This window comes from Elephas maximus, chromosome X (assembly GCF_024166365.1).
Source record: "Elephas maximus indicus isolate mEleMax1 chromosome X, mEleMax1 primary haplotype, whole genome shotgun sequence".
In the NCBI taxonomy this organism is placed as follows: Eukaryota; Metazoa; Chordata; class Mammalia; order Proboscidea; family Elephantidae; genus Elephas; species Elephas maximus.
The window spans coordinates 59,909,669-59,934,048 of NC_064846.1; positions in this window are offsets into that span (position 1 = coordinate 59,909,669).

Here is a 24,380-nt window from a genome sequence, read left to right on the forward strand (position 1 = left end):
AAGATTGAAGTTGTCAAGGATTTCATTTTACTTGGATCCACAATCAACAGCCATGGAAGCAGCAGTCAAGAAATCAAAAGACACATTGCATTGGGTAAATCTGCTTCAAAGGACCTCTTTAAAGTGTTGAAGAGCAAAGATGTCACCTTGAAGACTAAGGTGCATCTGACCCCAGCCATGGTATTTTCAATTGCATCATATGCATGTGAAAGCTGGACAATGAATAAGGAAGACCGAAGAAGAATTGACACCTTCAAATTGTGGTGTTGGTGAAATATATTGAATATACCATGAACTGCCAAAAAACGAACAAATCTGTCTTAGAAGAAGTACAACCAGAATGCTCCTTAGAAGCAAGGATGGCGAGACTACGTCTTACATACTTTGGACGTGTTGTCAGGAGGGATCAGTCCCTGGAGAAGGACATCATGCTTGGCAGAATACAGGGTCAATCAGAAAAGAGGTAGACCCTCAATGAGGTGGATTGACACAGTGGCTGCAACAATGAGCTCAAACATAACGATTGTAAGGATGGCTCAAGACTGGGCGGTGTTTCGTTCTGTTGTACATAGGGTCCCTGTGAGTCGGAACCAACTCGATGGCACCTAACAACAACAACAGCAACATCTATAGACTCCAGTGAGGACTCTGGGGGTATAATTAGTGGTACTTCATAAGTACCAGTGAACACTTACTCTAAGTAAGCTTGTGGGAAGGGCAAGAAAAAAATCCCATACTATCTACCAAATTCAGACACTCTACTCAATGATTCAGCATGCTTCCATTAATTAAAACACAAAGTATCAACAAAAAATTTCAAAGCAGAAAATAATTGGTTCATGAAAACATTAAATCACAGGGCCCTGGGTTGTCATTAGTACTAGGACAATGTCAGGACAATGTTGAGCATAATGGTAAGCCAACCCTTATTTTACGATATAATAAGTACTTTTTTATTTGCCCCTATACAACACTAATTCTTTTAAAACGTGGTACTTCTCATTATTACTTTAAAATAAATTACACTTTAAGTATATCAATTAAACTTTTTCCAGCAGCTGTTAATGACTTAGAGGACTGGTAAAGCACTATTTTCTGAGCCTTGACATTGCTAAATAAGGTGGTTTCATTTTATATTAGTAAAAAATTGGCAAAAATATTGGTTAATTAAAATTGGCTAATTGGATCATTATGGAAACAAACACTTGCATGCCCCTCAAGAAGAATTAAATGATAAAACTAGCCTGGGATGTCAATTGTAAATTCTTCCTAATAACTGGTGATGGGTGCAGTAATGCTCTCTCCCTGTCCACCTGATTCATCACATAGCTTTCAAATCAAGATTGATTTTTCTTCTAACATTGTCTGTCACATTGATACTAAACTTTCCATTAACACAATACAGTAATTGCAGACAATGTTAAACACATTTTAACATGGTGAGTTCCTTTTTGAAACTATCTTTATCATGAAAATGTAGACATATGACCTCAAGGGGGCTCATTTTTTAATCAATATACCATATCATTTGAATCCAGTAATCCAGTCACTGAAATAAAACTAATGAGCTTCTAATAGTTTGATCATTTTAATTCTTCGAATACATTTAACATTGTACAGGTCATTGAAAATGCAAAGATAACATAGTATATTGATTTAGTGGAATCATTGGACTATACCACTTCTACCACAAAACATGACACCTTCAATATGAACTTGTCACTTGGGGTTAGGAAAACATTATAAAGGTGTGATCATTAAGATTATGTGTCAACTTGGCTGGTCCAGGGTTCTCCTGGTTTAGTAGCTATGATGTATTTTGATAGTTGTATGATGATATGATCACTTCCATGATGAGATTTGATATAATGTGATTATCTTCATGATGGGATCTGCTATGAGTAGCCAATCAGTTGAAAGGGAATTTCCTTGGGGGTGTGGCCTGCGTTGAATATATTAGTGGATTTTCTGGCAAGATTTGTGGCTTTTGCTCACTCTGAATCCTGCAGTTGGCTCCTGTTTGTTTGACCTCTGGTTCTTGGGACTTGAGCTAGCAGCTAATCTTCCATCTTGCCTGCCGATCTTGGTATTCACCGATTTTCACAGCCTGTGAGCAAGAGCCCTGCCATCTGATCTGCCAATCTTGGGTTTGCCAATCCCTGTGGCTAAGTGAATCAAGAGAAGCCTCTGTCCTGACCCAAGGACTTGGGGCTTTCCAGCCTCTAAATCACATGAGACCTTTTCTTGATATAAATCTCTCTATATATATGTATATAACCCAGTGCCGTTGAGTCGATTCCGACTACATATATACATACATATATATACATATATATTTTACTGGTTTTGCTTCTCTAGAGAACCCAGCCTAAGACATTTGGTACTGAGAGTGGTTCTAGAGAAACAAAAGTGAAAGCATGAGTTTTCTAAGTTGGTTCTTAGGTCTGGTTAGTCTTAAAGATGTTGATGACTCTGGGTTGAAGAGGGCACTGCTAATCCATGACACAAGATGACAATACAAATACACAAAATATCACCACCAATAGATCAGGTATTGGTGAAAGGCGAGGGTCCGGGTGATTGCATTAGTGATACCTTTCCACAGTTTTGTCATAATGAGAAGTATAAAGGAGCTGATTTGTTGGTCCTACTTTCACTAGGCAAACTGGTGAAAGAAGGAGATGAGCTCAGGGTTTCAGAGTCAAAGCTCAAGAACCACATAAACAATCTTCAAGTTTTCCACTTGCGCCTTAAAAGAAAGCCTTATTTCTTGTAGTAACAGAGTTGATATTGCCAAAATCCAAACCCAGAGTCTTATCATAAGAGTGGCTGAATTACAACATCAACTCAATTGCCAAACTTGAGAGGCATCTGAAGTTAAGGTGAGAGCATTGATTGGGAAGAAATGGGATTCTGAAACTTGAGATGGGAGCATACAGGCAGATAATCAGGAAGCTGGAGACACTAAGCCCCTCAATTCCGTTTAATCACTCCTGCCAAGAGAATCAGCCCTCTCACTCCCATCTGAAGAGATTACTCCATGTTCGTCTGCTAAATCACCCTCCCCAGTAAAACCATTAGCCCCTCCACCCCCATCTAATGAGATTAACCCAGCTGTGTGTCTAAAGAGCCGATGTCTGAGTCATTGCCTGGGGCATCACCTGAGGCAGAAGCCTTACAAAACAATGCTGAATGTTCTCAAAACACAGCCCCATCACCAATTTTGGCTTCTAAACCTATACCTACACTTAAGTCTCAGCAAGCGCCAAAAGGTGAAATACGAAGTGTGACCCAGGAGGAGGTACACTACAGGCTGAAATAACTGCTTGACTTTTCTAACATGTACAAAAAGAAACCTGAGGAATATGTGTGGAAATGGATATTAAGGGTATGGGATAATGATGCAAGGAACTTAAAGATGTATCAGTCTGAGTTTATTGATATGGGCCCACTAAGCACAGATTCTTCATTCAGTGTTTCAGCTTGAGACGTTAGGAAATTATTTAATACTTTGTTTCGTTGGTTCATCGAAGCATGGATTAAATGGTGCCTACACTAAATCAAGTTGAAGTACCAGACCTGCCTTGGTATACTGTAGAAGAAAGTATCCAAAGGGTTAGGGAAATTGGCATGTTACAGTGGATTTATCAGATTAGACCCACAGGCCTACACATGGAGTGCCCAGAGGACATACCTTTTACCACAACAGTGAGGAACAAATCTGTGAAGGAACCCCCAGCTTCCTTGAAAACTGCTGTAATTGCTATTTTATGTAAGTCAGGTTTTACAGTGGGAACTGCCCTAACTGTTGTAGTGGTTAAGAGTTTGGTTGCCAACCAAAAGGTCAGCAGTTTGAATCCACCAGCCACTCCTTGCAGATCCTATGGGACAGTTCTATTCTGTCTTATAGGGTTGCTATGAGTTGGATTCAACTTGATGGGAACAGGTCTTTTTTTTCTAACTACACTGGTTTTGGGTGGTGGATTGGATCCCGTGGGGGTAGGGGCCAAGTGGTGGCATTCAATCAACAAAGAAAAGGTGGGCATGTTTACTGTAATTGATAGCAGAGTCAAAGCAGTAATTAGAATAGTCTGACCTGTATGGACTTAGAGCGTTGGCTACTTAGTCATGGTGTCCCTAGGAGTGAAATAGATAGGAAAGCTAAAATATTTACTTGATCTGTACAAGCAGATGAATTTTAGGTGAAGTGAACAGCAGTCTAACTTGAATCGCCAGCATAGAGAGTCATGGCCCCTCAATCAGTTCCCAGACTTGAGGAAGTTTAAAGATCCACAACCTGTTTAATGAAGGGGAGGCCAGGTCCCTTTGAGGAAGAACTCCAATACACTGCCAAAAACTTATACTGTTAATCTTTCTCCTAGCCTTCCCCAAAGGGACCTATGGTCTTTTACTAGAGTGACTATTCATTGGAGAAAAGGAAATAATGAGACTTTTTGGGGATTACTGGATGCTGGCTCTGAAATGACACTAATCCCATGAGATCCAAAGCATCATTGTGGGCCACCAGTCAGAATGAGGGCGTATGGAAGTCAGGTTATTAATGGAGTCTTAGCTCATGTCCATCTCACAGTAGGTCCAGTAGGTCCCCAAAACCATTCTGTAGTGATTGCCCCAGTTGCAGAATGCATAACTGGAATAGACATACTCAGCAACTGACAGAAGCCACACATTGAATCCCTGACAAATGGATGAAGGGCTGTTAAGGTAGGAAAAGCCAAGTAGAAGCCATTAGATCTGCTCATACCTAGGGAAATAGTAAACAAAAAACAATACTGCATTCATGGAGGGATTGCAGAGATTACTGCCATCATCAAGGACTTGAAGGATGCAGGGGTGGTGATTCCCACCACATCCTCATTCACCTCCTCTATTTGGTCTGTGCAAAAGACAGATGGATCTTGGAGATGACAAAGAATTATTGAAAACCTAACCAGGTGATGATTCCAATCGCAGCTGCTGTTCCAGATGTGGTTTCATTCCTTGAACAAATTAATATATCACCTGGTACCTGGTAAGAAGCTATTGACCTGGCTAATGCTTTTTCTCCACACCTGTTTCAAAGGACCACCAGAAGCAGTTTGCCTTTAGCTGACAAGGCCAGCAATACACCGTCAGTTGCTTACCTCAGAGCCACATCAACTCTATAGCCCTATGTATTAATTTAATCTGCAGGAAACTTGATCGCCTTTCCCATCCACAAGTCATCACACTAGTCCATTACATTGATGACATTATGCTGACTGGACCAAGTGAGGAAGAAGTGTAAATGACTTTGGACTTATTGGAAAAAATTTATATGCTATAAGGTGGGAAATTAATCTGACGAAAATTCAGGCACCTTTCAGCTCAGTGAAATTTCTAGGGATCCAGTGGTGTGGGGCATGTCGAGATATTCCTTCTAAAGTGAAGGAAAAGTTGTTGCAGCTGGCTCCTCTCACAACTAAAAAGGAGGTACAACACCGTTTTGGGTTTTGGGGGCAGCATAGTCCTTATTTGAGTGTGTTACTGCAGCCTATTTATCAAGTGACTTGAAAAGCTGCTAGTTTTCAGTGGGGCCCAGAAAAACAGAAGGCTCTGCAACAGGTTCAGGTTGCCGCGCTAGCGGCTCTGCCACTTGGGCCATATGATCCTGCTGATCCAGTGGTGCTTGAAGTGTCAGTGGCAGATAGAGATGCAGTTTGGAGTCTTTGGCAGGCCCCTATTGGTGAATTACAGCGCAGATCCCTCGGATTTTGGAGTAAAGCCTTATCATCCTCTGCAGATAACTGCTTTCCTTTTTTTTTTTTTTTAACTTTTATTGAGCTTCAAGTGAACGTTTACAAATCAAGTCAGACTGTCACATATTAGTTTATATACACCTTACTCCATACTCCCACTTGCTCTCCCCCTAATGAGTCAGCCCTTCCAGTTTCTCCTTTCGTGACAATTTTGCCAGGTTCCCACTCTCTCTATCCTCCCATCCCCCCTCCAGACAGGAGATGCCAACACAGTCTCAAGTGTCCACCTGATACAAATAGCTCATTCTTCATCAGCATCTCTCTCCTACCCACTGTCCAGTCCCTTCCATGTCTGATGACTTGTCTTCGGGGATGGTTCCTGTCCTGGGCCAACAGAAGGTTTGGGGACCATGACCGCTGGGATTCCTCTAGTCTCAGTCAGACCATTAAGTCTGGTCTATTTATGAGAATTTGGGGTCTGCATCCCACTGATCTCCTGCTCCCTCAGGGGTTCTCTGTTGTGCTCCCTGTCAGGGCAGTCATCGGTTGTAGCCAGGCACCAACTAGTTCTTCTGGTCTCAGGATGATGTAAGTCACTGGTTTATGTGGCCCTTTCTGTCTCTTGGGCTCATAGTTTTCGTGTGACCTTGGTGTTCTTCTTTCTCCTTTGATCCAGGTGGGCTGAGACCAACTGATGCATCTTAGATGGCCGCTTGTTAGCATTTAAGACCCCAGATGCCACATTTCAAAGTGGGATGCAGAATGTTTTAAAAATAGAATTATTTTGCCAATTGACTTCGAAGTCCCCTTAAACCATGGTCCCCAAACCCCCGCCCTTGCTCCGCTGACCTTTGAAGCATTTGGTTTATCCCGGAAACTTCTTTGCTTTTGGTCCAGTCCAGTTGACTGCTTTCCTTTTGATAAACAGCTTTTGGCTTGTTACTGGGACTTATTAGAGACTGAATGCTCAACCCTGGGACACCAAGTCACTGTGCAGCCTGAGCTGCCCATCATGAACTGGGTGTTGTCTGATCTACAGAGCCATAAAGTTGGATGAGCACAACAGCACTCTATAATTAATTACATGGAAGTAGTATATACGAGATCGGGCCCAAACAGGACCTGAAGGCACGAGTAAGTTGCATGAGGAAGTGGCCCAAATATCCATGGTCTCCACTTCTGTCACATTACCTTTCATCTCCCAGTCTGCACCTATGGCTTCATGAGGAGTTCGTTATGATCAGGTGACTAAGGAAGAGAAAATTAGTGCTTGTTTTACAGATGGTTCTGTGTGATGATGGTTCTGTGCGATATGCAGGCATGACTCGAAAGTGGACAGAGGCAGCACTCCAACCCCTTTCTGGGACCTCCATGAAGGACAATGGTGAAGGGAAATCCTCACAATGGGCAGAACTTCAAGCAGTACACCTGGTTGTTCACTTTTCTTGGAAGGAGAAATGACCAGATGTGTGATCGTGTACTGATTCATGGGCTGTGACCAATTGTTTGGCTGGATAGGTCAGGGACGTGGAAGGAATATGCTTGGAAAATTGGAAATAAGAAGGTATGGGGAAGAGGTATGTGGGTAGACTTCTCTGAATGGGCCAAAGAAGTGAAGATATTAATGTCTCATGTGAATACTCACCAAAGGGTGATCTCAGCAGTGCAGGAGTTTAACAATCAAGTGAATAGGATGACGTGCTCTACAGAAACCAGTCATCCTCTTTCCCCAGCCACTCCTGTCATTGCTCAATGGGCTCATGAACAAAGTGGCCATGGTGGCAGGGTTGGAGGTTATGCATGGGCCAAGCAACATAAACTTCCACTCACCAAGACTGACTTGGTTACAGCCACTGCCGAGTGCCCAATCTGCCAGCAGCAGAAACCAACACTAAGTCCCTGATATGGCACCATCCCTTGAAGTGATCAGCCAGCAACCTGGTGGCAAGTTGATTACATTGGACCTTTTCCATCATGGAAAGAGTAGTGTTCTATTCTTACTGGAATAGACACTTACCCTGGATATGGATTTGCCTTTCCTGTACACAATGATTCTGCCAAAACTACCATCTGTGGACTTTCAGAATGCCTTATCCACTGTCATGGAATCCCACAAAGCATCGCCTCAAATTAAGGGACTTACTTCAAAACAAATGAAGTGCTGCAGTGGGGCCATGCTCATGGAATTCACTGGTCTTGTCGTGTTCCCTATCACCCTGAAGCAGCTGGCTTGATAGGACAATGGAATGCCTTTCTAATGACAAAGACACAATTATAGTGCCACCTAGGTGGCAATACCTTGCAGGGTTGGGGCAATGTTTTCCTGGAGGCTGTATATGCTCTGACAAGGCGCCCAATATGTGATGCTGTTTCTCCCATAGCCAGAATCCATGGGTCCAGGAATCAAGGGGTGGAAATGGGAATGGCACCACTCGCTATTAAAAAAATAGTGACCCATTAAAAAATTTTTGCTTCCTGTCCCCATGACTTTATATTCTGTGGGTTTACAGTCTTAGTTCCAAAGGAAGGAATGCCCCCACCTGGAGACACATCATTGATTCCATTGAAGTGAAAGCTAAGAATGCCACCTGACCATTTTGGGCTACTTATACCTCTGGATCAACAAAGGAGGGAGTTACCTTATTGGCTGATGTGATTGATTCTGATTACCAAGAGGAAATTGGATTGCTAGTACATAATGGAGGTAAAGAAGAGTATGTCTGGAATGCAGGTGATCCCTTAGGGTGTCTCTTAGTGCTACCATGCCCTGTGATTAAAGTCAATGGAAAATTACAACAACCCAATTCCAACATGACTACTAATGGTCCAGACCCTTCAGAAATGCAGTTTTGGGTCACCCCACCAGGCAAAGAACCATGACCTGCTGGAGTGCTTGCTGAGGGCAAAGGGAATACAGAATGGGTGGTGGAAGAAGGTAGTTCTACAAACCAGTTACAACCACATGACCAGTTGCAGAAACAAGGACTTCAATTGTTATGAGTATTTCTGCCTTATGGTGTGCATCAAATATTTTTGTTTTCTTCACTTATAAAATATAAGATGTAAACAGGGCTTTTGCCTTTTTGGTTGTATGTGTGTTCATTGTATTATGTTAGGTGAAAGTATGACTTTGTAATTGTCTTTATTCAGAGATTGTGTATAAGGAGATGTGTATAGGTGTTAAATTGACAAAGGATGTACTGTGACCACTGAGGTTATGTGTCAATTGGCTGGGCAAGGAATCTCAGTGGTCTGGCAGGTATGACGTAGTTTGACAGCCCTATGATGGTGTGATCACTTCCATGATGAGATCTGATATAATGTGATCACCTCTGTGATGGGATCTGCTGTGAGAAGCCAATCAGTTGAAAGGGAGTTTCCTTGGGGGTGTGGCCTGCATCGAATATATAAGTGGAATTTCTGGCAAGACTTGTGGGCTTTTGCTCACCCTGGATCCTGCAGCTGGCTCCTGTTTGTCTGATTTCCTGTTCTTGGAACTTGAGCTAGCAACTTACCTGAGGTCTTGCCTTCCGATCTTGGGGTTCATCTATATTTGCAGCCTGTGAACAAGAGCTCTGCTGTCTGACCTGCAGATCTTGGGTTTGCCAGCCCATGCAGCTATATGAATCAAGAGAAGCCTCTGTCCTGATCCATGTACTTGGGAAGTTCCAGCCTCTACGATCACGTGAGCCACGTCCTTGATATAAATTTCTCTCTATATATGTATGTTTATACACTTCACTGGTTTTGCTTCTCTAGAGAACCCAGCCTAAGACAGAGGATATCTTGCTGTGATTTGACCATCATGGGCCATCAGTGGCTTTTCCACTCTATGCATTCACTCCCTTCAACTCATGCTATACTTCTCTGCTACAACCAACCGTTTTTAGTTTCCATTTGAACTCCTTCTTCCCAGTCACCTAGATATATGCAAGCTTGATATTGATTTGATATTGGATCAAAATCTTACCCTCTTCTTCTTGAATAGATAACATCCTACCATCATATAAGGTACTCATAACCATTTCCACATACCCAAGCAAACACATTCACATTGTATTCACCTTCTTTATATTATTAGATTCATCTATTGGTGGATATTAGGAGGGGTCAGTCCCTGGAGAAGGACATCATGCTTTGTATAGTAGAGGGTCAGCAAATGAGAGAAAGACTCTCAATAAGATAGATTGACATAGTGGCTGTAACAGCGGCTTCAAGCATAGCAAGGATTGTGAGGATGGTGCAGGACCAGGCAGTGTTTCATTCTGTTGTACATAGATTCACTGAGTCAGAAACTGACTCGACAGTATTTAGCAACAACAATAGTGGTGAATATATTTTTGGAAGGAAAAGGATAATCTCTTCAGATTCATGGAAAGTCCAAGTCCCATGCAATTAATAGCTACTTATGAGAAGAAGTAGATGTTAAATAATCTGTTAGAATAGGAAATCTGCCTTGTGACTAGTGCTTGAAAACAGAATATTTCAGGAATGATTTCAGGAAGGAAGATTCTCTAATAATAAAATGATTGACCAAGTTTGAGAATGGGGTACAGAAAGGAAAGATAATACTTTGCTACAGGGGTGGAATGAAGGGAAATATTGGAATAGTGTTTTAGGGTATCCACGGCAAGAAGGGGTAATGATAAGAGTTGTGAAGTTATATTTCTGGGATTATCAGTGAACATGAATTCAGTACTATGATTTGAGGTGAGAAGGTAATAAACAATTAAGTGGACTGGGCCAAACCTGAATATAGAATGATATGGATTGATCATAAGTTTCATTTCACCTCAATCATTTTCTCCGGTGATTGTGTTGTGCTCATCTGGTCACTGAATCTTGATTCATTTTCTGTTACTTCATTATTTTCAGCACCTGAAGTGTGTTGCTTTTCACTAGACATAATTACTAGTTTTCACCTGAATAACACTTGTCTTTGTGAGAAATCATCAATACTTTAATACCTATAGGGTAAGATTTGCAACAGTATCATATCCTAGTAGCGTTTCTCCATGTTGTATATGATTTACATGCACTGGGTATGCCAGACGTTCCTAAGTAAAAGCTGAGTAAATCCCGTTTTAGAAAATAATTAATATTAGTTTATTGTGTTCTTTTGTGAAATATTTTATTTTCTTTGGAAAATCTGTGTACTTTACAGGAACACATGTTGTTTTTGTTGAGTGCTGTCTAGTTGACTCTGATTCATATTGACCCTACGTCAGATATACCTTGTTTTATTGTGCTTTGCTTAGCTTTATTGCACTTTGCAGATATTGCATTTTTCTTAACTGCTGATTCCATAAGCATTGATTGTTGATCCAAGAATGAAATATTTGAGAGCTTCAATTTTTTCACCATTTACCATGATGTTATTTATTGGTCCAGTTGTAAGGAAATTGTAAGGGTTTTCATTTTCTTTATGTTCAAGTGTAATCCATTCTGAAGGCTGTGGTCTTTTATCATCATCAAGTGCTTCAAGTCATCTTCACTTTTGGCAAGCAAGGTTGTAGCATCTGGATGTCTCAGGTTGTTAATGAGTCTTCCTCCAATCTTGCTGCCATGTTCTTCTTAATACAGCTCAGCTTCCCAGAATATTTGTTCAGCATATAGACTGAATAAGTAAAGTGAAAGAATGCAGCCATGATGTGCACATCTTCCAATTTTAAACTACAATATGTCAATTATGTTGAACATATGTAATATATTTTTCTGCCAAATTCGAAATCAGTATGTTTAAAACCAAATTGTTTATGTCTCACCAAATCTACTTCTCTTCTTTTACAAACATGAATGGAGATCATCTGAGATGTTTTAGCCTATTCCTTTTTTTTTATTCCTTATCCTTTTTTTATTTTTATAATTTTTATTGTGCTTTAAGTGAAAGTTTACAAATCAAGTCAGTCCCTCACACAAAAACTTATATACATGTTGCTACACACTCCCAATTACTCTCCCCCTAATGAGACAGCCCGCTCTCTCCCTCCACTCCCTCTTTTCCTGTCCATTTCACCAGCTTCTAATCCCCTCTACCCTCTCATCTCCCCTTCAGGCGGGAGATGCCAACATAGTCTCAAGTGTCCACCTGATCCAAGAAGCTCACTCCTCACCAGCATCCCTTTCCAACCCATTCTCCAGTCCAATCCATGTCTGAAGATTTGGCTTCAGGAATGGTTCCTGTCCTGGGACAACAGAAGATCTGGGGGCCATGACCACCGGGGTCGTTCCAGTCTCAGTCGGACCATTAAGTCTGGTTTTTTATGAGAATTTGGGGTCTGCATCCCACTGCTCTCTTGCTCCCTCAGGGGTTTCCTGTCAGGGAAGTCATCGGGTGTAGCTGGGCACCATCTAGTTCTTCTGGTCACAGGACAATGTAGTCTCTGGTTCATGTGGCCCTTTCTGTCTCCTGGGCTGGTAATTGTCTTGTGTCCTTGGTGTTCTTCATTCTCCTTTGATCCAGGTGGGTTGAGACCAATTGATGCATCTTAGATGGCTGCTTGCTAGCGTTTAAGACCCCAGACTCCACTTTTCAAAGTGGGATGCAGAATATTTTCTTAATAGATTTTATTATGCCAATTGACTTAGATGTCCCCTGAAACTATGGTCCCCAAACCCCTGCCCATTTTACGCTGGCCTTTGAAATATTCAGTTTATTCAGGAAACTTCTTTGCTTTTGGTTTAGTCAAGTTGTGCTGACCACCCCTGTATTGTGTGTTGTCTTTCCCTTCACCTGAAGTGGTTCTTATCTACTATCTAATTAGTGAATACCTCTCTCCCAATCTCCCTCCCTCGCCCTCTCGTAACCACAAAAGAATGTGTTCTTCTCATTTAAACTATTCCTCCAATTCTTATAATAGTGGTCTTATACAATATTTGTCCTTTTGCAACTGACTAATTTCACTCAGCATAATGCCTTCCAGGTTCCTCCATGTTATGAAATGTTTCACAGATGCATCACTGTTCTTTAACGATGCGTAGTATTCCACTGGGTGAATATACCTTAATTTATTTATCCGTTCATCCGTTGATGGGCACCTTGGTTGCTTCCATCTTTTGCTATTGTAAACAGTGCTACAATGAACATAGGTGTGAATATATCTGTTCGTGTAAAGGCTCTTATTTCTCTAGGATATATTCCGAGGAGTGGGATTGCTGGATCCTATGGTAGTTCTATTTTTAGCCTTTAAGGAAGCGCCAAAGGGATTTCCAAAGTGGTTATACCATTTGACATTTCCCCCAGCAGTGTAGAAGTGTTCCAATCTCTCCACGGCCTCTCCAACATTTATTATTTTGTGTTTTTTGGATTAATGCCAGCCTTGTTGGAGTGAAATGAAATCTTTATTTTTTTTTGTTGGAGTGAAATGAAATCTCATTGTAGTTTTAATCTGCATTTCTCTAATGGCTAATGATGGTGAACATTTCCTCATCTATCTGTTAGCTACCTGAATGTCTTCTTTAGCCAACTGTCTGTTCATAACTTTTGCCCATTTTTTGATTGGGTTATTTGTCTTTTCGTAGCTGAGTTATGCAGTATCATGTAGATTTTATAGATCAGGCTCTGATCAGAAATGTCATAGCTAAAACCTTTTTCCCAGTCTGTAGGTAGTCTTTTTACTGTTTTGGTGAAGTCTTTGGATGAGCATAGGTGTATAATTTTTAGGAGCTCCCAGTTATCTAGTTTTTCTTCTGCATTTTTAATAATTTTTGTATACTGTTTATGCCATGTATTAGGGCTGCTGACATTATCCCTATTTTTTTCTTCCATGGTCTTTATCATTTTAGATTTTAAATTTAGGTCTTTGATCCATTTTGAGCCAGTTTTTGTCCATGGAGTGAGGTATGGGTCCTGTTTCATTTTTTTGCAGATGGATATCCAGTTTTGCCAGCACCATTTGTTAAAAAGACTGTCTTTTCCCCATTTAACTGTTTTTGGGCCTTCGTCAAATATCAACTGCTCGTTTGTGGATGGATTTATGTCTGGATTCTCAATTCTGTCCCACTGGTCTATGCATCTGTTGTTGTACCAGTACCAGGCTGTTTTGACTACTGTGGTGGTATAATAGGTTGTAAAATCAGGTAGAGTGAGGCTTCCCATTTTGTTCTTTTTTTTTTTTCAGTAATGCTTTACTTATCCAGGGCTTCTTTCCCTTCCATATGAAGTTGGTGACTTCTTTCTCCATCCCATTAAAGAATGTTGTTGGAATTTGGATTGGAATTGCATTAATGCTATAGATCGCTTTTGGTAGAATAGACATTTTTATAATGTTAAGTCTTCCTAATCCATGAGCCAGGCATGTTTTTCCACTTATGTAAGTCTCTTTTGGCTTCTTGCAGAAGTGTTTTGTAGTTTTATTTGTATAAGTTTTTACATCTCTGGTAAGATTTATTCCTAAGTATGTTATCTTTGGGGGGGGCTACTGTAAATGGAATTGATTTGATAATTTCTGCTTCAATGTTCTTTTTGTTGGTGTAGAGGAATCCAACTGATTTTTGTATCTTTATCTGGTATCCCGATACTCTGCTGAACTCTTCTATTAGTTTCAGTAGTTTTCTTGAGGATTCTTTAGGGTTTTCTGTATATAAGATCGTGTCATCTGCTAATAGAGATATTTTTAAGTTTTTCTTGCCAATATGGATGCCCTTTATTTCTTCATCTAGCCTAATTGCTCTGGCTAGGACCTCCAGCACAATGTTGAGTAAGAGTGGTGATAAAGGGCATCATTGCCTGGTTCCACATCTCAATGAGAATGCTTTCATAGTCCCTCCATTTAGGATGATGTTGGCTGTTGGCTTTGTATAAATGCCCTTTATTATGTTGAGGGATTTTCCTTCTATTCCTATTTTGCTGAGAGTTTTTATCATGAATGGGTGTTGAACTTTGTCAAATGCCTTTTGTGCATCAATGGATAAAATCATGTGTTTCTTGTCTTTTGTTTTATTTATGTGGTGGATTACATTAATTGTTTTTCTAATGTTGAACCATCCCTGCATACATGGTATGAATCCCACTTGGTCATGGTGAATTATTTTCTTGATATGTTGTTGAATTCTATTTGCTAGAATTTTGTTGAGGATTTTTGCGTCTACCTTCATGAGGGATACAGGTATGTAATTTTCTTTTTTTGTGGTGTCTTTTCCTAGTTTTCTTATCAGGGATATGGTGGCTTCATAGAATGAGTTTGGTAGTATTCCATCATTTTCTATGCTCTAAAATACCTTTTGTAGTAGTGGTGTTAACTCTTCTCTGATAGTTTAGCAGAACTCTGCTGTGAAGCCATCCAGACCAGGGCTTTTTTTGTTGGGAGTTTTTTGTTTACCTTTTCGATCTTTTCTTTTGTTATGGGTCTATTTAGTTTTTCTACCTCTGTGTGTGTTAGTTTAGGTAGGTAGTGTTTTACTAGGAATTCATCCATTTCTTCTAGGTTTTCCAATTTGTTAGAGTATAATTTTTCATAGTAATCTGATATGACTCTTTTAATTTCAGTTGGGTCTGTTCTAATATTGCCCATCTCATTTCTTCTTCGGGTTATTAGCTTCCTCTCCCGTTTTTCTTTTGTCAGTTTGGCCAGTGGTTTATCAATTTTGTTGAGTTTTCCAAAGAACCAGCTTTTGGTCTTGTTAATTCTTTCAATTGTTTTTCTGTTTTCTATTTCATTTAGTTCAGCTCTAATTTTTATTGTTTGCTTTCTTCTGGTGCCTGTGGGTTTCTTTTGTTGCTCTCTATTTGTTCAAGTTGTAGGGATAATTCTTTGATTTTGGCCCTTTCTTCTTTTTGGATGTGTGCATTTATTGATATAAATTGGCCTCTGAGCACTGCTTTTGCTGTGTCCCAAAGGTTCTGATAGGATGTGTTTTCATTTTCATTGGATTTTCTGAATTTCTTTATTCCATCCTTAACGTCTTGTATAATCCAGTTTTTGAGCAGGGTATTTTTTTTTTTATTGTTAAGTTTCCAAGCGTTTGATTTCTTTTCCCTGTTTTTCCTGTTATTCATTTTCACTTTTATGGCCTTATGGTCAGAGAAGATGCTTTGTAATATTTCAATATTTGGATTTTGCTAAGGCTTGCTTTATGACCTAATATGTGGTCTATTCTAGAGAACGTTCCATGTGCACTAGAAAAGAAAGTATACTTGGTTGTTGTTGGGTGGGGTGTTCTGTATATGTCTACGAGGTCAAGCTGGTCGATTGTGGCATTTAGATCTTCTGTGTCTTTATTGAGTTTCTTTCTGGATGTCCTGTCCTTCACTAAAAGTGGTGTGTTGAAGTTTCCTACTATTATTGTGGAGCTGTCTATCTCACTTTTCAATGCTGATAGAGTTTTATGTATCTTGCAGCCCTGTCATTGGGTGTATAAATATTTAATATGGTTATATCTTCTTTTTGTGTTGTCCCTTTAATCATTATATAGTGTCCTTCCTTATCCTTTCTGATGGATTTAACTTTAAATCCATTTTGTCAGAAATTAATATTGCCACTCCTGCTCTTTTTTCATTGTTGTTTGATATATTCTTTCTTCCATCCTTTGAATTTTAGTTTGTTTGTGTCTCTAAGTCTAAGATGTGCCCCTTGTAGGCAGCTTATAGATGGATCTTCTTTATTAATCCATTCTGCCACTCTCTGTCTCTTTATTGGTGCGTTTAGTCCATTTACATTCAGGGTAATTATGGATAGGTATGAATTTAGCACTATCATTTTGATGTCTTTTTTTGTGTGTTGTTGACAGTTTCTTTTTCCCACTTAATTTTATGTGCTTAGTAGATTATCTTTATATGTTGTCTTTTCTTCATATTTGTTGTTGGTGATTTTGTTTCTGCTGAGTCTCTATTTTTTTCTTGTATTTTATTTTGATGAAGAGGATAGTTTGTCTCCTTTGTGGTTACCTTATTTACCCCTATTTTTCTAGATTTAAACCTAACTTTTATTTCATTGTATTGCCTTACCTTCCTCTCCATATGGAAGGTGTATGATTACATTTCTTAGTCCCTCTTTATTATTTTAATGTTGTCTTCTTTTGTATAATAACATCACTGTTACCCTGTCTTGAGCTTTTTTTTTTTAATCTTGCTTTTTTGGGGGGATTTCCCTACATGGCTTGACTTCTGGTTGCTCTGCCCAGTGTTCTAGTCTTGGTTTGATACCCGATATTGTTGATTTTCTAACCAAAGAACTCCCTTTAGTACTTCTTGTAGTTTTGGTTTGGTTTTTATGAATTCCCTAAACTTGTGTTTATCTGGAAATATCTCAATTTCACCTTCATATTTAAGAGAGAGTTTTGCTGGATATATGATTCTTGGCAGGCAATTTTTTTTCCTTCAATTTTTTTTTTAAATATGTCATCCCGTTGCCTTCTTGCCTGCATGGTTTCTGCTGAGTAGTCTGAGTTGATTCTTATTGGCTCTTCTTTGTAGGTGACTTTTCGTTTATCCCTCGCTGCTCTTATAATTCTCTTTTTATCTTTGGTTTTGGCAAGTTTGATTATAATACGTCTTGACAACTTTCTTTTAAGGTCTACCTTATGTGGTGTTCTATGAGCATCTTGGATAGATATCTTCTCATCTTTCATGATATCAGGGAAGTTTTCTGCCAACAAATCTTCAACAATTCTCTCTGTATTTTCTGTTATCCCTCCCTGTTCTGGTACTCCAATCACTTATTGGTCATTTCTCTTGATAGAGTCCCACGTGATTCTTAAGGTTTCTTCATTTTTTTTAATTCTTTTATCTGATTTTTCTTCAAATATATTAGTGCCAAGTGCTTTACCTTCAACTTCAGAAATCCTAGCTTCTACTTGCTCTATTCTGCTCCTCTGACTTTATTGAGTTGTCTACTTCTGTAATTTTATTGTTAATCTTGTGAATTTCTGATTGCTGTTTATCTATGGATTTTTCCAGCTTATTAAACTTTTCATTATGTTCCTGAATAATCTTTCTAATTTCTTCAATTGCTTTATCTATGTGTTCCTTGGCTTGTTCTGCGTATTGCCTCATTTCCCTCCTGATGTCTTGAAGGGTTTTGTATATTAAACGTTTGTGTTTTGGCTTCGGTAATTCCAGGAATGCACTTTCAGCTAGAAGATCCCTGGATTCTTTGTTTTGAGAGCCTGTTGAGGTGATCATGGTCTGTTTCTTTATGTGACTTGATATTGACTGTTGTCTCTGAGCCATCTATAAGTTATTGCATTAATTTATGCTTGCTTACTGTATTGTAGCAGCTTAGTTTGTTCTGTTTTGGTACACCCCTATGGGTTGCTTGAGTGAGCTAGCTTGATTATTTTCACCTTTGGAGCTCTGGTGTCCTTTCCCCAGATGGCTAGAGCTGTTATCAGGTATATCAGTCTAGGATTCCATTCAATTGTCTTGTATGAATTTAGCTCATGTTTTAGGTAGCTGATCATCAAGTGTGTGGTACAGGCTCTGTCCAACAGTCTTAGAGGGGCAGGGGTGATTGGCATATATACCAGTATCTGATTGCAGGAGGGGGTCACGCTCTGAACAAGAGGGGGCTGAGAACCAGCCCTCGAGTGTCTCTGAGGGAAGCTCATCCCTGTTCCCTAGAGCGTTCAGGTGGGTGGGTTCTGCAGATGGACCATGGGCACCCAAAGTTTTTGGTTGTAAGGACTGGGAGGTACCAGTTATCCTTGGACCCCTGTCGCTGGTGGTTTTGTGACCTGAGTGGAGCTACCAGTCCTTAGGTCCCTGATGTGGGTAGGTGAGGACCTTGTTTAATAGGCAAAGCAATGTCAAACTTCATATACCCACCGCTCCACCACCCAGTTGAAACGTTTGGAGTTTGCCAGCAAGGGTCTATTCTCCCAAAATAGGCCCACACAGGTCCATGCAGAAGGGAAAGCTACTCAAAGTCCATGGACCATTTATATCTGGACAGGAGCCGCTTCTGTCTTGAGCTCCCCCGGTTAGTAAAAAATTATGTTTTCCCATAATTGCAAATATTTTCCTTCTCCAAGGCCAGGAGGATGGCTCTAGATGCTCAACAGCGCCTATCTCAGGCCCAGGGAATTCAGCTGCTGAAGCTGGCTGGGGGTGGGGGGGGGCTGTGTTAAAATATACACAAGTACTTAGCTTTTGCTGAGAGTGCCATTTTTCTCAGGTTCCGGAGGTGTAAGTAGGCTGTGTGCCTGGCAGCTTCCCCCTGAGGAAATTGTGGTGAACACTAGTACCAGCCCACCACCACCGCTCTGGGAGTGGTGCCTGAGGGATCCCCGTGAATCAGGTCCATAACTCTTCTTTGCTTCTGAACAGTGTCTTCCTCCCCCTGCCCCTCAGTTCCTTTTCTAAGCTTGCCTTTTAAGCTCAGGGCTCCCAGCTTGTCACAAATATACTCATTTCACTTGTTTTTTTTGGGTCTTTGTTGTAAAGAGGGCTCACTGGAAGTGCCTGTCTATTTCGCCATCTTGGCTCCACCTCCTGTTCCTTATCCTTTTACTCCCACTCACACAAACACATCAATTTTCCAGGCTCTGTTGATTCTGCTTCTGAAATCACATCTGCATATCTACCTCCCTTTCCATTCTCATTGCCAATGCCCTAGTTTTAGTTGTTTTTATTTCTTGCTTGGACTGTTTTCCTTGCTTCCATTCCATTGTTCACAAACCTTTCAGAGAGATCTTCACAAACAGTGATCTGACCAAGCAACATCATAAGCTAAAATCATCTACTTACTAGTATTTATTTTACAGAATTATGGCCTACAGGTTTCTTTATATCCTTGACTCCTGCCTGCTGCCATCGTCCCCACGTAGAATCCATTTCAAGAGGCTTGATGCTCCGCCTTCACATAAAGATGTTCCTAGAGTCTGAACCATGTTAGGGTACTATCTGTGTCATTATGGAAAGCACTATCATCTATATCATTCTTTCATGCTACCTTGGCTTAAAATGCAGAGAAACACTGGCTCCTTTTCTCCCTAATTCAAGGACAATGAGATGAATTACACTACAAATATATTATGTTTTGGGCTAAGTTTGCCTCTTTCATAGTTAAGAGCATCAACTCTCCCCACACTCTGCTGAGACATTTGCAAAAAAAAATAAATAAATCCCAGGCCTTCTTTTTTGTATTTTTTTATGCCCTTTCTTCCCAAAGGGAAGTCATACATGTTCTCTACGTATCTTGCACATATATGGGGCAAAGTACATAGGCTTTGTAAAAGTTGAATTAATAACCAAACTCACACAGATATTTCCTTCATACTTTTAAGAACACCTCATAGAAATTATCATTTTTAAAGTAGAACCAGTTAGGAAGAAATCCAATCTGTTTAGCCCAAAACACCAGCCTTTCCCGTAAAATATATTCTAAAAATGAACAATTATCTGGGAAAGAGAATTAAAAATATATATAAAAGGAACTTGAGAAAGAGAAAAGAAGGGAGAGGGAGAAAGGAAGAGAGGCCCTTTAATTACAGCAAGACAAAACTGGGTTAGGTAGGAGAAAGAACTTACCAACCATACAGAAAGGGCTTAGTAAAACAAATTATGAAATCTTTCCTGGGACTTCTCAATAGTCCAGATTTCTATACATCTGACTTTTCTTGGAGCTGTTTCCAAATTCCTTACATATAGAATTAGAGTACTATTTTTTATTTTAAAATAAGGTATTCTTATGGCTCTTCTGTTACAAAAATTATACATACTCATACAAGATAATTTTTAAAACATAAAAAAGTAGAAGGGAACAAAAAAGTGTGCACATAGTTTCAGAGTCCAGAGAGAATGACTATTAACATTTTGAAGATATTTCCTTCCAGGTATATTTCCATGTGTAATTTTTATTTTAAAGCCTATTTTTAAAAATAATTTTTATTGTGCTTTAAGTGAAAGTTTACAAATCAATTCAGTGTCTCACATATAAACTTGTCTACACCTTACTATATACTCCCATTTACTCTCCCCCTAATGAGTCAGCCTGCTCCCTCCTTCCAGACTCTCCTTTCATGGCTGTTTTGCCAGTTTCTAACCCTCTCTACCTTCCCATCTCCCCTCCAGACAGGAGATGCCAACATAGTCTCAAGTATCCACCTGATGCAAGTAGCTCACTCCTCACCAGCATCCCTCTCCAACACATCGTCCAGTCCAATCCATGTCTGATGAGTTGGCTTTGGGAATGGTTCCTGTCCTGGTTAAAGCCCATTTTTTTGTTTTGTTTTAATAGTTTTTATTGAGCTTTAAGTGAATGTTTACAAATCAAGTCAATCTGACACATATAAGCTTATATACACCTTACTCCATACTCCCCCTTACTCTCCCCCTAATGAGTCAGCCCTTCCAGTCTCTCCTTTCGTGACAATTTTGCCTGTTTCTAACCCTCTCTACCCTCCCATCTCCCTCCAGACAGGAGATGCCAACACAGTCTTAAGTGTCCACCTGATACAAGTAGCTCACTCTTCATCAGCATCTCTCTCCAACCCATTGTCCAGTCCCTTCCATGTCTGATGAGTTGTCTTCGGGGATGGTTCCTGTCCTGGGCCAACAGAAGGTTTGGGGACCATGACCACCGGGATTCCTCTAGTCTCAGTCAGACCATTAAGTATGGTCTTTTTATGAGAATTTGGGGTCTGCATCCCACTGATCTCCTGCTCCCTCAGGGGTTCTCCGTTGTGCTCCCTGTCAGGGCAGTCATGGGTTGTGGCCGGGCACCATCTAGTTCTTCTGGTCTCAGGATGATGTAAGTCTCTGGTTCCTGTGGCTCTTTATATCTCTTGGGCTCATAGTTATCGCGTGACCTTGGTGTTCTTCATTCTCCTTTGATCCAGGTGGGTTGAGACCAATTGATGCATCTTAGATGGCCGCTTGTTAGCATTTAAGACCCCAGATGCCACATTTCAAAGTGGGATGCAGAATGTTTTAAAAATATAATTATTTTGCCAATTGACTTAGAAGTCCCCTTAAGCCATAGTCCCCAAACCCCCGTCCTTGCTCCGCTGACCTTTGAAGCTTTCAGTTTATTCTGGAAACTTCTTTGCTTTTGGTCCAGTCCAGTTGAGCCGACCTTCCGTGTATTGAGTATTGTCCTTCCCTTCACCTAAAGAAGTTCTTATCTACTAACTAATCAGTAAATAACCCTCTCCCACCCTCCCTCCGTCCCCTCCTCGTAACCACAAAAGTATGTGTTCTTCTCAGTTTATACTATTTCTCAAGATCTTATAATAGTGGTCTTATACAATATTTGTCCTTTTGCCTCTGACTAATTTCGCTCAGCATAATGCCTTCCAGGTTCCTCCATGTTATGAAATGTTTCACAGATTTGTCACTGTTCTTTATCGATGGGTAGTATTCCATTGTGTGAATATACCACAATTTATTTAACCATTCATCCTTTGATGGACGCATTGGTTGCTTCCATCTTTTTGCTATTGTAAACAGAGCTGCAATAAACATGGGTGTGCGTATATCTGTCCATGTGAAGGCTCTTATTTCTCTCGGGTATATTCCGAGGAGTGGGATTTCTGGGTTGTATGGTAGTTCTATTTCTAACTTTTTAAGAAAACTCCAGATAGACTTCCAAAGTGGCTGTACCATTTTACATTCCTACCAGCAGTATATAAGAGTTCCAATCTCTCCGCAGCCTCTACAACATTTATTATTTTGTGTTTTTTGGATTAATGCCAGCCTTGTTGGAGTGAGATGGAATCTCATCGTGGTTTTAATTTGCATTTCTCTAATGGCTAATGATCGAGAGCATTTTCTCATGTATCTGTTAGCTGCCTGAATATCTTCTTTAGTGAAGTGTGTGTTCATATCCTTTGCCCACTTCTTGATTGGGTTGTTTGTCTTTTTGTGGTTGAGTTTTAACAGAATCATATAGATTTTAGAGATCAGGCACTGGTCGGAGATGTCATAGCTGAAAATTCTTTCCCAGTCTGTAGGTGGTCTTTTTACTCTTTTGGTGAAGTCTTTAGATGAGCATAGGTGTTTGGTTTTTAGGAGCTCCCAGTTATCTGGTTTCTCTTCGTCATTTTTAGTAATGTTTTGTATTCTGTTTATGCCATGTATTAGGGCTCCTAAGGTTGTCCCTATTTTTTCTTCCATGATCTTTATCGTTTTAGTCTTTATGTTTAGGTCTTTGATCCACTTGGAGTTAGTTTTTGTGCATGGTGTGAGGTATGGGTCCTGTTTCATTCTTTTGCAAATGGATATCCAGTTATGCCAGCACCATTTGTTAAAAAGACTCTCTTTTCCCCAATTAACGGACACTGGGCCTTTGTCAAATATCAGCTGCTAATATGTGGATGGATATCTGGGTTCTCAATTCTGTTCCATTGGTCTATGTGCCTGTTGTTGTACCAGTACCAGAAAGCCCATTTTTTAAAAATTAAAATATTTGTCCACTTTGTTTCTTTATGCAAAAGAGTACATGTTCATTTATGTCTTAGTCATCTAGTGCTGTCATAACAGAAATACCACAAGTGGGTGGCTTTAACAAAGATAAATTTATTTCCTCACAGTAAAGTAGGCTAAAAGTCCAAATTCAAGGCATCAGCTCCAAGGGAAGGCTTTCTATCTCTGTCGGCTTTGGAAGAAGGTCCTTGTCCTCAATCTTCCCATGGTCGAGGAGTTTCTCAGGCACAGGGACCCTGGGCCCAAAGGATGCACTTTGCTCCTGGTGCTGCTTTCTTGGCAGTATGAGGTCCCCAACTCTCTGCTTGCTTCCCTTTCCTTTTATCTCTTGAGGGGTAAAAGGTGGTGCAGGCTACACCCCAGGGAAACTCCCTTTACATTGGATCAGGGATGCGGCCTGAACAACGGTGTTACATCCCACCCTATTCCTCTTTATCCACAGGCAGAGATTATGATTTATAACACATAAATTACAAAATGGAGGACAACCATACGTGGCCTATCCAAGTTGACACATATTTTGGGGGATGCAATTCAATCCATTATGCTTTACAATAAGATAAAATTACAGATAAGCAAAATGCCAAAGCAAGTATATAGAAGCATTTTAAGAGTATGTTGTTGCTGCCTCCTAAAGAAGAAATTGTTATAGTCTTTTTTTTTTTAGCAGAAGTCTAAGAATTTAGAATTTTAATATCCATTTTAAAAAGTATTAGAAACATTATAAAAATCAGGGAGTGACCTGCTACTAAAATTGACATATTGACCTCTTAATATTGCCTTATGAGAAAAAAAAAGTTGAGTGAGTTAAATTGTTTCACAAAGACCTTTATCCAGAAATTATTCTCTCATAAAAAATACTTCAGGCAAGCTGCCTATAATGCAACATTCAAGCATTAAATTAAAGGTCAAGAATATGTTAATGAAAGGCATACAAAGTTCAGAATCCCTTCATCCCTGCGTACCAACTGTCTCTTCTTCTAACTCTGCTTATTGTCCCTATCCTTGGCTCTGTAATCTCATTAATTCAAGTTCCTCTCTTGCTTTCCAACTCTATTCAGCAACAGTGCAGTTCTGGAAACTATTTCTGCCATAACTGTCAGGGGAATTTATGGATTAATATCTTAAAAAGTGTTATTTCCCAAGCTCATTCCTTTTCTCGATTATTACGCTGTTGTCCATACAGGCTATAAGTGTAAGATGCCAAATACATAACACTTCTGCTACCACTCCCCACTTCTATACCCAGCCGTGGCCTCAGAATTCTTAATATAGAACTT